This window comes from Bos indicus x Bos taurus, chromosome 17 (genome assembly GCF_003369695.1).
Source record: "Bos indicus x Bos taurus breed Angus x Brahman F1 hybrid chromosome 17, Bos_hybrid_MaternalHap_v2.0, whole genome shotgun sequence".
NCBI lineage: Eukaryota > Metazoa > Chordata > Mammalia > Artiodactyla > Bovidae > Bos > Bos indicus x Bos taurus.
Window position 1 is genome coordinate 69818695 of NC_040092.1, and position 15370 is coordinate 69834064.

The 15370-nt window shown below is 42.6% G+C and overlaps 1 protein-coding gene across 5 annotated transcripts in view; it reads left to right on the top strand.

The window, feature by feature from the left end:
- The first annotated feature begins 468 nt into the window (after positions 1-468).
- The window catches only part of LRAT (lecithin retinol acyltransferase), a 157954-nt gene continuing 143052 nt past the window's right edge, over positions 469-15370 (top strand). Inside the window, exons 1-3 of one of the 5 annotated variants that reach the window (XR_003506151.1) lie at positions 469-714; positions 4871-4921; positions 13413-13481. The gene's annotated coding sequence lies outside the window, so the exon portion shown is untranslated. Of the gene's footprint in view, positions 715-4870; positions 4922-6565; positions 6611-13412; positions 13482-15370 lie in introns of those variants that run through there. The other 4 variants (XR_003506150.1, XR_003506154.1, XR_003506152.1 and 1 more) reach the window with 4 other exon arrangements.

The following is a 15370-nucleotide window of genomic DNA, read 5'->3' on the forward strand; positions in this document are numbered from 1 at the left end:
ACTGCAGCACACTAGGCTCCCAGTCCTTCACTACCTCCCGTAGTTTGATCAAACTCATGTCCATCGAGTCTGTGATGCCATCCAGCCGTCTTACCCTCTGTGGTCCCCTTCTCCTCTTGCCCTCTATCTTTCACAGCATCAGGGTCTTTCCCAATGAGTGGCTCTTGGCATCAGGTAGCCAAAAAAGTTGGGGGCTCCCATATATTTATCTTGTTCGATTTTTTTTCCTTCTCAAACTCAGAATTTGGAAGGGAATGGGGAGGGCAGGGAGAAACTTTAACTTTTCGGCGCAAACTTCAAAAACAGAAGGAAAGAGTTGAGCCAGCAACCCTAATCAACGTTTTGCAGGCTTGATGGTTGGACCTGATCTCAAAGTGTTGCAATGCGGGGCCTCCGGGCCGGGCGGGGCGCTGTGGCGCTCGGCCAGTAGGGGGCGCGCGGGAGCGGAGGCCCCACTGGGCGGCCGTGCGCGCGTGCGGCCGCGCGGCTCTGGGCTTCCGCGCGCGCGACGAGCGGAGCGTGGACCCTGCGCCGGCTTCGGCGACTCTCCGGCCCGGAATTGGGCTCCCCCAGGCGGCCACCTCGGCCGCGGGGCCGCGGAGACTGGGCGCCGGGGCGGAGGCAGGGGACCGGCGAGCGCAGGAGGGCCCCGCCTCGCCGTATGCAGTGCGCGGGACTGCGCCTCCGCTTTCTGGGGAGACGGGGCGGTGTCAGGTAACCTCATTCACCGCGCCGGGCGACTGAGTCCCCCCAGCGGCCCCGAAAGGAGAGGCGGAAAGGGAGGGCGCCGAATCAGCTGCAGTCGCAGCTCCGGTCTGGGCCCCGTGGGTGGTGCTTGGACTCTGACAAGCCAGAGCCCCGCCAGGCTTCCCGCTCCGGAGGAGGCTCGGCCCGGGGGCCCTCGCGCATCCCCTCCCTGGCCAAGTGTCCGCCTTTCCCGGCCTGGATGGTCAATCCTCCGTCCCCACTTCGTGCAGCTCCTTTGGAAATCTCTGCTCTTCGCTCTGGAAATCTTCACTTCCTAGTCTGCAAAATCGTTCAGCAGATGTGGCAACAGTGGATTCCTTAAAGGAATTGGGATTGACTACTGGGAGTGGAGTTTGAGGGGGGAATAGGAACTGTTTGCACCTGAATAGTTTATGAGTTTCTTGTGCCTTTGGCCCCCTAAAAAATTGTTTGAATTATTAAAATTGAAAGTGAAAATATATCCTCTCTCTATCCCCCTTTGTGAGCACCTTGATAAGTGAAGGAAAGAGCATGCAGAATCAGATCCCTTCTCTTCAAGTCCTGACTATACATAGCACTAGTGACATCTGGTAATCAGGCCTAATTATTTATCTGGGAATCTTAATTATTCACATGGAAATCACCTAGCAAAATGCAATGAGCAATGCGCACAGAATTCATTTTGAGGAGATGTAAACCTTCCTTTGCATTGAGTTGTGTTTGACACCTGGGCCTGCCCTCTTTGCAGTGTCTGTCTACTTGATTTGAGGGCCATTGTCTGTCATGAAATGCCAAACCTTGGTCTGACTGTCACTGTGCCCCCAAATTCTACTGACATTCATTCCTTTTGGTTTATTGTCTTAGTATTTTTTTAAAGCCCCCCTCATGAATGGCAGTTACCACGGGAAGGATGGTCATAATAGGTAGAAGAGCCTCGTCTGGAATTCAGGAAACAAGGCTCACTTCTGAAGGCCTGTGTTCAGGGTTTTGTTCTGGGCCCAGTTCTATTGCTAACTGGCTATGTGACCCTGGTTGTTCAATTTATTTAATCTTTAAGAACATTGTTTTTCTCATTTCAGGGAAGCTAGTAATACCAATAGCCTCCTAGTATTCTTTTCTTGCCTGGAGAATCCCATGGACAGAAGAGTCTGGCAGCCCATAGGGTCGAAAAGAGTTGGACACGACAGAAACAGCTTAGCAGGCACACACTGGCCGATGACTGCTAAATTCAGTGGTCAGTCTTGACCTTCACCCTCCTTGACCTCTCACTGGTATTGAACCAAATTAATCACTGTCTCTTTAAAATTCTTTCTTCTGGAAGTCATGATTTCTGTCTTCCTCCCTCACACTCTTTTTCAGTCTCCTTGACTGGATGCTCTTTGTTCCGTAGGCCCTTCCCCGACTCATCTGCTCTGTAGGTTTGCTAGACCCCACATGTTTACCTCCAACATGGACATGTCCTCCTGTAAAACCTGTATTCAGGTGTCCAGCTGCCTTTTTGATATCTTTCGTAAAAGGCATCTTAGAAGTAACATGTTTAAAGCTGAAAGTCCTGATCTTCATTCCCAGGTCTGCCTCCCTCCATCCTCTCGTCTTGTCTGTCTCCATAAATGGCAGTTCCACCTCTTCATGCTCAGGCCAAGACCGTTGCAGTCAAACTTGTCTTTCACCATCATTGTAGTATAAAGCACCACCCTTCTGATTGGACTGTAGAAATAGCCTCCTGCCCCGTCTCTCCTTGCCCTTCTACAGCCTATTCTTGTAGCTGCAGGAGCAGTCATGCAAGTTAGTCATGTCCTGTGTTGGTTGAAAGCTGTCCAATGATTCATCTCCTTCAGAGTAAAATCCAAAGTCCTTAAAGTGATCTAAAAAACAGTGATTTAGTCTCAGCTCCTTTTCTGGCCTCATATCTTTCTTGTCACCCACTCCCCTCCAGTTATTAGCACTGCTGGCACGTTGACCTCCCAGCTATTATTATGGGTTGGTGCAAATGTAATTGCAGTTTCAGACCATGAATTTTAAATATTTATAAGTAGGCTCAAAAACATCTTTATTAATCAAAATAGGAACCGATACAATCAATGCATTTTAGACAATAGGAAATAAGTTTGTTTATTCCTGTAGCACGAACATTTGTGCTTCAGAATTCAGTGAACTCTTGGAAAGCATTTTCTGCCTCCTGCTGCTTGCAGAAGGGTTTTCCCTGCATAAAGTTGTCAAGCTGCTTGAAGTGGTGGTTGGTTGGTGAGGATATGACAGATGAGGTGAAACTTCGTAACCAAATTCATTCAACTTTTGAAGTGTCGGTTGTGTGACATCAGTTGGGCGTTGTGAAGAATTGGGCCCTTTCTGTTGACAAAGCTGGCTGCAGGCTGTGCAGTTTTCAGTGCGATTTTTTGAGCATCCTTCTCAGATGTAATAGTTTCTCAGGGATTTAGAAAGCTGTAGTGGATCAAACCGGCAGCAGGCCACCAAACAGTGACCATAACCTTTTTTTGTGTGTGTGCAAATTTGGCTTCTTCTTGGTCCAGTCACTGAGCTGGTTGTCGCTAATTGTCCTATAAAATCCACTGTTCATTGCACATCACAGTCAGATTGAGAAACGGTTCATTGTTGTTGTGTAGAATAAGACAACACAACTCTTTAAAATGATAGTTTTGATTTTCCGTCAGTTCATGAGTTCACTTATCTAGCTTGTTAACCTTTCCAATTTGCTTTAAAGGCCGAATGACTGTAGAATGGTTGACGGTTGACTTCTTTGGCAACTTCTCGTGTCATTGTAAGAGGATCAGCTTCAGTGATTTCTCTCCATCCATCGTTGTCAACTTCCAAAGGCTCTCATCTCTTTGTAAAACTTCTTGAACCACCACTACACTGTACGTCCATTAGCAGTTCCTGCGCCAAACGCATTGTTGATGTTGCAAATTGTCTCGCTGCTTTGCAACCCATTTTGAACTCAAATAAGACTGTCGCTCAAATTTCCTTTTGGTCTCACATTGTTTCCATAGTCTGAAATAAATATAAAGCACATAGCAAGTAATAAGTCATTAGGACACACACAAAAAATAATAATAAAGCAAGAAATGCTCATTAAAATGATGTATAACATAACTACATTTATTTAAAAACGTGTTCCAATAATCAAACAGCAAATTTTAACAATGCAAAACCGCAATTTCTTTTGCACCAGCCTAATATTCCAATAGGCCAAGAACATTCCTGTTTTAGGGACTTTGCACTTAATAGTCTCTGCATCTGGAACACTCTTTCTGCAGGCAACCCATGGCTGGCTCTACTTCCTTCAGGTCTCTGCTCACTCAGATAGCTTATGAATGACCTCTGCCCTTGACCACTCCATATTCAATAGCTACAATTCTACCCAATCCTGCCTGCTGCTAACTCACTACAGTCGTGTCCGACTCTGTGCGACACCATGGACGGCAGCCTACGAGGCTCCCCCGTCCCTGGGATTCTCCAGGCAAGAACACTGGAGTGGATTGCCATTTCCTTCTCCAATGCATGAAAGTGAAAAGTGAAAGTGAAGTCACTCAGTTGTGCCCGACTCTTAGCGACCCCATGGACTGCAGCCTACCAGGCTCCTCCGTCTGTGGGATTTTCCAGGCAAGAGTACTGGAGTGGGGTGCCATCGCCTTCTCCAATCCTGCCTAGTACCTCCTAACCCCTTACTTTGCCTTATCTTTCTCCACTGCACTTGCCAACTGGACAAATATTTGTTGGGTTTCTTTTTTCCTCTTCCCACCCCCTCCCCAGAATGTAAATTCCAAAGACAGTTTTGTTCACTGCTGTGTCTCCCATTCCTGGAACGGTGTTTGGAATGTGTCTTAGATGCCTTGGGATTCTATAACAAAATGCCAGAAACTGGGTAGCTTGGAAGTGGAAGTGAAGTCGCTCAGTCGTGTCCAACTCTTCGACCCCAAGGACTGTAGCCTACCAGGCTCCTCTGTCCAAGGGATTTTCCAGGCAAGAGTACTAGAGTGGGTTGCCATTCCCTTCTCCGGAGTATCTTCCCAACCCAGGGATCGAACCCAGGTTTCCCGCATTGTAAGCAAGATGCTTTACCATCTGAGTCACCAGGAAAGCCAGAGACTGGGTAGCTTATAAACAACAAAAATTTATTTCTCAGAGTCCTGGAGGCTGGAAGAGGATCTGGAGAACAGGGTGCCAGCATGGACGGGTAAGGCCTCTTTTCCTTATTGTATCTTTACATGTCAGAAGGAGCTAGGGAGAATTCCAATGATGACCTAAGCACCACCCAAAGCCCTCACCTCCTAATACCATTCTACTGGGCATTAGGACTTCAGCATATGAATTTTGATGGGACACAAACATTCAGTCCAAAGCAGAAGGTAAGGTTATCAGTTCAGTTCAGTTCAGTCACTCAGTTGTGTCCAATTCTTTGCAACCCCATGAACTGCAGCACGCCAGGCCTCCCTTCTCCATCACCAATTCCCAGAGTCCACCCAAACCCATGTCCATTGAGTCAGTGATGCCATCCAACCACCTCATCCTCTGTCGTCCCCTTCTCCTCCTGCCCTCAATCTTTCTTAGCATCAGGGTCTTTTCAAATGAGTCAGTTCTTCGCATCACGTGGCCAAAGTATTGGAGTTTCAGCTTCAACATCAGTCCTTCCAATAAATATTCAGTCCTTCCAAGGAATATTCAGTCCTTTAAGATGGACTGGTTGGATCTCCTTGCAGTCCAAGGGACTCTCAAGTGTCTTCTCCAACACCATAGCTCAAAAGCATCAATTCTTTGGCGCTCAGCTTTCTTTATAGTCCAACTTTCACATCCATATATGACCACTGGAAAAACCATAGCCTTGACTAGACAGACCTTTGTTGACAAAGTAACGTCTCTGCTTTTTAATATGCTGTCTAAGTTGGTCATAACTTTCCTTCCAAGGAGTAAGCGTCTTTTAATTTCATGGCTGCAACCACCATCTGCAGTGATTTTGGAGCCCAGAAAATAGAGTCAGCCACTGTTTCAACTGTTTCCCATCTATATGCCATTAAGTGATGGGACTGAATGCCATGATCTTAGTTTTCCGAATGTTGAGCCTTAGGCCAACTTTTTCACTCTCCTCTTTCACTTTCATCAAGAGGCTGTTTAGTTCTTCATTTTCTGCCATAAGGGTGGTGTCATTTGCATATCTGAGATTATTGATACTTCTCCTGGCAATCTTGATTCCAGCTTGTGCTTCCTCCAGCCCAGCATTTCTCATGATGTACTCTGCATATAAGTCAAATAAGTGGGGTGACAATATACAGCCTTGACGTATTCCTTTTCCTATTTGGAACCAGTCTGTTGTTCCATGTCCAGTTCTAACTGTTGCTTCCTAACCTGCATGCGGATTTCTCAAGAGTCAGGTCAGGTGGTCTGGTATTCCCATCTCTTTCAGAATTTTCCACAGTTTATTGTGATCCACTGGAGAAGGCAATGGCACCCTAGTCCAGTACTCTTGCCTGGAAAATTCCGTGGATGGAGGAGCCTGGTAGGCTGAAATCCATTGGGTCGCTAAGAGTCGGACATGGCTGAGCGACTTCACTTTCACTTTTCACTTTCATGCATTGGAGAAGGAAACAGCAACCCACTCTAGTGTTCTTGCCTGGAGAATCCCAGGAACGGGGGAGCCTGGTGGGCTGCCGTCTATGGGGTCACACAGAGTTGGACACAACTGAAGTGAGTTAGCAGCAGCATTATGACCCACACAGTCAAAGGCTTTGGCATAGTCAATAAAGCAGAAGTAAATGTTTTTCTGGAACTCTCTTACTTTTTCAGTGATCCAGCAGATGTTGGCAATTTGATCTCTGGTTCCTCTGCCTTTTCTAAAACCAGCTTGAACATCTGGAATTTCTGAGTTCAGGTATTGCTGATCAATATGTCTTTATTGAATGAATGAGTCTGTAAAGTGTAATACTTACATCATGCAGTTAAAGTTAAGATTACATTGTGAGTCCACTTTTTATTCTAGAAAGAACCCTGGTTTACAGTAACACAAATCTGGCTTCAAATCCTGGTTACACACTCTTTATGGTGTGAACTCCTCAGGAGGCCTGTTTTCCGTATTTGTGGGATGGGTATAGTATAATACCGCAAAAGCTTATTGTGATTACAAGGTGAAACATTAACACACATAAGACATTTATTTATGAGGAAGCTAAAAAATGAGAAGCTTTGATAATTTATGTATGGATGTGCTTTTTAAGGGATTCCCAGGTGGCTCAGTGGTAAATAATCTGTCTATTAATGCAGGAGATGCAGAAGACTTGAGTTCGATCCCTGGGTTGGGAAGATCCCCTGGAGGAGGGAGTGGCTAACCACTCCAATATTCTTGCAGGGAAATCCCATGGACAGAGGAGCCTAGTGGGCTACAGTCCATGGGGTCGCAAGAGTCGGACATGAATGAGCATGCATGCACACTTTGTAAGTTCTAAAGCCACATATATACATATTGCATGAAAATTACCAAGGACTGGCATATGCAGTGTACTGTTCTAAATATTTCAGGGTGAAATGAGCACTTCAGTGCTCATAGAATAGTGTAGTTTAGAAAATGAATAGTCAGTGGCACCTATACCTCATGTGTTCTAATGGAACCAATTGTCTGACATCCTATTATTCCTGCATAATTTTCCCTTATCCTTTGGCCCTGCTGTGACAATATATAGGCAAAATATAGTCTTTTTTTTTTTAAAGTAAAACAAAATTTAATGCTTTTAGACAGTTTTCAGAGTAGCAATTCTGTTTAGCAAAAGTGAACTTTAAGTTTGGTTTCATGGCCCAATTATGCAGGCAATAATTCCACAGATATGCAGTAATCACTTTTTTCAGATGTCATCAAAAGAAGATATTCTTGTTTTCTGTGGTAGTTTTTATTTATTATTATTTTTAAACTATTGTTAACATAGCATGGCAGAAAGATTGTATCAGGAATGTGATATAATACAACTGTTTCCATTGATGCCTTAGACCTTACTGTTCCCTAGGTGGCTGAGAATGTCCTTCTCCCTTCCACTAAAGTATAACTGTGATGTATTTACTGCCTCTCCCAGTAAATAGAAAAATATCACACTACTACATTGAAGGTATATTTTACAATTACCATTAGCAGCATAATTGAACTTTCCATAATTGGGGTTCTACAGAGTTAAATACTTTTAAAACAGGCAACATATATTCTTATTATCTCAGTCTCTCATAAAAACCTGAGTACAAATTCAGTCACTTAAGTCACTCACAGCTAACTGAAGTATACAGCTGGTAAGAAAAGCTGTCAGTTGCCATCTCTTCAGCATGGTCCTACTGCATGAGTCCTGTCTATTTTAATTCAGTACATAATGTTGGGAAGATCCCCTAGAGGAGGAAATGGCAACCCACTCCAGTATTCTTGCCCAGAATATCCCATGGACAGAGGACCTTACAGTCCATGGAGTCACAAGGAGTGGGACATGACTCGGAGACTGAGCACACTCATAATGCCAGGCCTCAGAGATTTAAAGGGGAATATGGCGTGTGTGTGTGTGTGTGTGTGTGTGTGTGTGTGTGTTTTAATCTTGTGATAGTTTTTTCCTGAAATTCCATATTCTTAAGACTCTAAGTAAGCTTAGAAGAGTTCAGGTCACTGTTGTTGGGGGTGGGGGTGGGGGCTAAGACCCAGACCTACTTTTGTATTCTTAAGATTTAAGAATCATAGTTCCACAGGACTGCTAGATAAATGGAGACAGCTTCAGAATCTGCCTGGGAATTCCCAAGCTGTCCTACTTAGGCTGTGATGTGGCTTTTCCTTGGTTTGCAGCACCTTCTTGAATACATGCAGGTTCAGAATGATTTCAAGAACCCAGCAAGCAGCTGGGCTTTCCCTAGATCTACACCCTGCCTCCCTGACAGCTCTGCCTCCCAGACAGCCTGCTCTAGCAGCCCCGTCTCCCCCGTACTGCACTTGAACAGAGCTAGGCTACTATGGGACTGAGCAGAGTGCCCCACCTGGTGTTGAGGGAGATGACCCCCAACAAGTGAGGGTTCAAGCAGACAGAGGTGTCCTCGGCCTGGAGGAGAGGCTTGTGTATTTGACCTTAGGACATCACACTTGAAGAAGAAACTTCTTCAATTTAGAAGTTGGGTATGGCCAATAAATGCCTTTATTTTCTAGTAAAGTAAAAACAGCCTGATAAGCACTCACAGAACTGAGACCAGGTTTTATTCATTCTTGCCTGGCACAGTGCCTCTCACAAACAGTATATCACTTGTTTATTAATTGTACATAGATTTATTCTGGGATCATCGATGAGTCTCTTATTGTTCAGGAATTCTGGAATATCTACATTATTTTAGTTGTTGTAGTTTCAGTTCAGTTCAGTTCAGTCGCTCAGTCATGTCCGACTCTTTGCCACCCCATGAATTGCAGCACGCCAGGCTTCCCTGTCCATCACCAACTCCTGGAGTTCACTCAAACTCATGTCCATTGAGTCGGTGATGCCATCCAGCCATCTCATCCTCTGTCATCCCCTTCTCCTCCTGCACCCAATCCCTCCAAGCATCAGAGTCTTTTCCAATGAGTCAACTCTTCGCATGAGGTAGCCAAAGTACTGGAGTTTCAGCTTTAGCATCATTCCTTCCAAAAAACACCCAGTACTGATCTCCTTTAGGATGGACTGGTTGGATCTCCTTGCAGTCCAAGGGACTCTCAAGAGTCTTCTCCAACACCACAGTTCTAAAGCATCAATTCTTTGGCGCTCAGCTTTCTTCACAGTCCAACTCTCACATCCATACATGACCACTGGACAAACCATAGCCTTGACTAGATGGACCTTTGTTGGCAAAGTAATGTCTCTGCTTTTGAATATGCTATCTAGGTTGGTCATAACTTTCCTTCCAAGGAGTAAGCGTCTTTTAATTTCATGGCTGCAATCACCATTGTAGTTTAGCATTTACTTAAAAATAAATATTTCTTGAACACTGTACTGGATCTTAGAAATACAAAACAGAACACAAGCTATTGGAGAGAGTCAGTCTTTTCTAGTAAGGGGGTCTCTGATGCTTCTGCATCCTTGTCCCTTCCCTTTCTGACATGGGCTGCTTGCTGGTTCCTGTGCACTGGAGTTAAGGCAGACTGATAGCCAGTTCTGCTTCTTCTTGACATTTTCTGCCATGTCTTCCACTTGTTCAGATAGCTTTCATCGAGAAAGCAGATCTCATGAGCCTCTCCATTTGCTTCTTGCCCAGTGAAACACTCACTGGCAGATATGATGACTTAAGAATCTGAACAAGGAAACATTTAAAACTACATGACTCTCATTGGCAATGCAGTTTTCCCCTTTGTTTTGGAGTTTGCATTGTCTCTGCAGCCTACCGTGGTCATTTGAATCATCTGTCAGCCACAAAGTGGGCTTTGTCTGGTCTGTGTGGTGTCCATTTGTTCGTGTCTTGCTTTCCTCTCTTCCCACGGTATTCCCACGATCGCAGACACAACTTTGTTTGAATTTCATACTTTTACTAAGCATTTGACTTGAAATCCCAAAGTCAGATTTATCATCCTTCTCTGAAATCCCTAAGTCAGATTTATCATCCTTCTCTGAAATCCCTAATGAAAAGATTCTGTTTTGTGTGCAGTCTGTAGAACAGTTTAATTGGAGATTGACAGACATTTCATCAGATAGTTCTGCTTCTCATCTCAGAGTAGTTTCTGTTGACCTTTCTGAGCTCAGATGTCCTGGAGAAATAGCATAGAATTAATTATAGATACATTTGTCTTTCAAAAATTTCTCTTATTTTAATAGTCTTTTTGTATGTATATCACATCATGTCTGATTTGCTCTTATGATTGTAAAAGCCATCCATCGTCTTATAGCGTACTATCTTATAGCATATTATACAGGGGGAAATATGTAAATAACTTCTCAGTAATTAAGAAATACTTCTGCACTGCCCTTATGTATTTGAGTGAGACTTTGCTGTGCCAAGGTCTCTGATGTAGTAGAAAGTGTTTCCCTGTGAAAAACCTTTACATAGAATCTTTACAGTAGGCATGAGGAATTTCAACAGGTCAGAAGAAAGGGATTCTAAGGCAGTTAATAGGAAATTAGAGGTTTAATACTCCTTGATTATGCCTCATAGCTTATGAAAAATGAGAGATATGTGAATAAACCTTTAAGAATAAGACCTGTTTTGAAATATATTCTCTATTATCTCAACCAACTTTTACTAAGTGCCCACTGGGTACACTGCTGGAGACTTAGGGACCCCACGTTAAGACAAAGCTCCTACCTTTCAACATACCACTATTTAGCAGAAAACAGTATCTTATGATAGTATTTTTCTTTAGACTTTTTAGTTCTCTTGTTTTGCATTTTGGGAATTGCCTTATTTTTAGTTAGGGAATAACTTGAAGACAGCCACCTATTTTAGAATGAGGTAAGGAGCAAAACTGGAGGCTTGATTGGAGCAGATTTGCCCTTTGACCTCTTATGTTTACATCAGACCAAATAGTGAGGGGCAGAGGTGATTTTTGTCTGAATTGGTTTATAAGCTTGGAATAGCAAAGATTTTACACCTGGTGAGTTAGAAATAGATCATTTCTTTTATCAAGAAGTCTTTGCCATTTGCGGGAAATCCTTTCTGGAGAGCACTGGGCATAGGGAAATCTGCTATCACTGTTACAGATATTTCTCTGTTTCTTGTCTTTTCTGTGACCCTGTAATAATTTACTTTTCTTTAGTTAGCATGGTTCAGTATGTGGATTTTCACCCCAAAATGATGATGCTTGGATGTAAAGAACAATAACCAAAAACTCACTGTGATAAAATGATTTCCCTGGGCATAACCCCAAAAAGCATAAGTGTATATCCACAGCATCTGTACTTGAATATGTAAAGCAAATAAGATCTTACACATTTTTTCCAATTTTGATTATATTATTGTTAAACTTAAATTTTAAAAAGTAAATTATACTTTGTGCTTTACGTCAGTTCCTCAGCTACTATCTGTAGAGAAGCTGGATAATTTATTTTCTTTTAAATTTATTTTTAATTGTAGGATAATTGCTTTACAATGTTATATTGGTTTCCACCTTGCATCAACATGAATTAGCCATAAGTATACAGTGTCCCCTCACTCTTGAACCTCCCTCCCACCTCCTACTCCATCCCACCCTTCTAGGTGATTATTTGATTTTTGATTAATTCTCAGAGATAACCATATGTCTGCTAACTGCTGCAAAAGTAAAATAGTCTGTAAGTTAAGTTGTGTGGTCATTTTAATGGCCAAGTAACCACACATGGGTAATTACAAGGAAATGATTATGTGACTTATTGTAAAACTTTAAAATGTGAGGTCTTCTTATTTTTTGTGAAGTCTTCTTCACGCTTCCCTTGTGGTTCAGCTGGTAAAGAATCTGCCTGCAGTGCAGGAGACCTGGGTTCAATCCCTGGGTTGTAAAGATCCCCTGGAGAAGGAAAGGCTACCCACTCCAGTATTCTGACCTGGAGAATTCCATGGACTGTATGGTCTATGGTATCACAAAGAGTCGGACATGACTCAGTGACTTTCACTTTCCCTTCTTTTTTTTCTTATTCTTAGGGAAAAAGTGTAAGTCTTTTGGCTATTTGCCATCACTTAAGTCAGAATTACCCTAAGGAAATACAGCTAACTGCAGAAGAGCTTTGCTCTCACAGATGGATAGCACAGCCCCATGTATTACATACACAAAAACTAAAGGCCTAAATGCCCAACAGGAAGGAAAGGTTGAACAGATGAGGAGATCTCCAGAGAATGAAAACTTATATACTCAATAAAAGTATGTTTATGAAAAGCTTTCTTGACAAGGAAGTTTTTTATGCTGTCATATATGGTACATGATAAATGTCTTAGTCCTAACTTTGAATATTTCTGTTAATTCCAGTGGAATAAATTTTCTTCTTTTAAAATGTAGGGCCTTGATGTTGGCCTGAGGCATGGACTAACCAGCAGAAATTCCATTTAGACAAGAGAAACAGTCACATGATTTAGCTTGTTAGAAAATATGTAAAAGTCTTAGTATAATTATGCCATCAACTTTGTGATATTTAGTCTATGTAAGTACCTGCTTTTACTTGATAGAATTATTTTTTAAAAAATAAACCCATAGTAACAAAAGTAATTATCTAGTTTGTGCTTTAAACTGTAGTTTGGTTGAAAATGAGATACTTTTGAGCTACATCACTCCCAGTGACTCTTAATCCAATCTACCATTTTGGTCTCCTGTATTGGTTTCTGTAATCTATCGACTACATGTGAAATCATTGGCTTCTATTGAGAATTAATGTTGGGTTTTCAAAATGAATGCTCAGGGCTTGTATAGTGTTGGGAATTTTAGGTTTTAATAGAACTTTGGAATTAAAATTGCTAATAGATCACAAAAGAGAAGTGATATTTTTAAAGTTATTATCCTTATTTCATCACCATGGTGTTGATGAAAGTTCCATTTATTTTGAACATAATTTTAGACCTTTCCATTGATTGATCATATTTTCAAATTCACATCAGACTAGTTCTTTTCAGGCAACATGAATATTATAATTACTTAGTGTTTAATGTAGCTTTGCAAGTAATTAGAAGATTGATTAGTCTATTGCCTTTGAGTTGATTACATACATATCATAGTGCATAACACATTTATTTTTATATTTTAGGACTTGGACTATGTTCCTGATTTGTTCAGACTGCCATGGCTCCATATATAAAGGACATTCACCAAAAAGGTAATCTGAAAAGTGTTTGTCATTAAATCATCTTAAGTTCCTATATTCATTGCCATGTCAAATTTTAAGAATAAGAGATGTTTTTTAAGAACACAGAATTTTTTCCAGTTCGAAGATGGTGAAATAGAAGGACTTGCGATCATCTCCTCCTGCGAGATCACCAAAATCACAACTATTGAACAACCAGGGACAGGAAGATGCTGAAAATGTTCGTTAGTCATGTCTGACTCTTTGTAACCCCATGGACTGTAGCCCACCAGGCTCCTCTGTCCCTAGAATTTTCCAGGCAAGAATACTGAAGTGGGTTGCTATTACCTTCTCCAGGGGATCTTCCTGACCCACGGATTGAAACCAGATCTCCCACATTGCAAGCAGACTCTTTACCAACTGAGCCACCAGGGAAGACCCTGGAGGATGCTGGTACCTACCAGAAAAAGATACCCCATGTCCAAAGATAAAGAAAAAGCCACTGTGAGAATGGAGGAGGGGCACAATCACAATAAAATCAAATCCCATTCTCTTCAAACTAGAGAACAATAATACCAAAGAAGTTCTCCCACTTCTGAAGGTTCTGAAGGTGTGAAAGTTCTGAACCACATGTCATACTTCCCAATCTGGGTACCCGACAAAGGGACTGGAAATCCCCAGGGAATCTTATCTTGAAGACCAGTGGGATTTGATTACAAGACTTCCACAAGACTTCCAGTCTTGGAGGGCACAAACAAAACCTTGCTCACACCAAGACTCAGGGGAAAGGAGCAATGACCCCACAGAAGAATGAGTCAAAGCTATCTGCTAGTGTTGGAGGGTCTCCTGTGATGTGGATCAGCAGGGTTTCACCGCAGGGATGGGGGCACTGGCAACAGTAGTCTGTGAAGGTCACCTTGGTGTAAATCTTCTTGGAGGTTGCCATTAACCCAAACATAGAACCCACAGACCTATGAAGGCTGGGTCACCTCAGGCTAAAAATCCCCACCCATCATCAGATATTTGGATTGAAGTTTTACTGAGCAAGGCCCTGCCCACCAGAGAAAGACCCAGCTTTTCCCACCACCAGTCCCTCCCATCAGGAAGCTTACACAAGCCTCTTAGCCTCCTCCATCAGAGAGCAAGCACAAGAAGAAAGAACCACAGCCATACAGTGACTAAAACAAAAACCACATTACAGAAAGTTAATCAGCATGAAAAGACAGAAAGTTATGTCCCAGATAAAGGGACAAAATAAAACTCCAGAAAAACAACTAAATGAAGTGGAGATAGGCAAAATTCCAGAAAAAGAATTCAGAATAATGATAGTGAAGTTGACTCAGCATCTTGGAAAAAGAATGGAGGCAAAGATTGAGAAGATGCAAGAAATGTTTACCAAAGACCTAGAAGACCTAAGGAACAAACCAACAGAGATGAATAATATACTAGTGAAGCGAAAGTCGCTCAGGCATGTCTGATTCTTTGAGACCCCGTGGACTTCCATGGAATTCTCCAGGCCAGAATACTGGAGTGGGTAGCCGTTCCCTTCTCCAGGGGATCACCTCAACCCAGGGATTGAACCTAGGTCTCCCACATTGCAGGCAGATTCTTTACCAGCTGAGCCACAAGGGAAGCCTGAATAACACACTAGAAGGAATCAATAGCAAAATAACTGAGGCAGAAGAATGGATAAATGACCTGAAAGACAGAATGGTGGAAATCACTGCTGCAGAACAGAATATAGAAAAAAGAATGAAAAGAAATGAAGACAACCTAAGAGACCTCCGGGACAACATTAAATATACCAACATTCACATAATAGGAGTGCCAGAAGGAGAAGAGAGTGATAAGGCACCTGAGAAAATATTTGAAGAGATAATAGCTGAAAACTTCCCTAACATGGGAAAGGAAATAGTCAACCA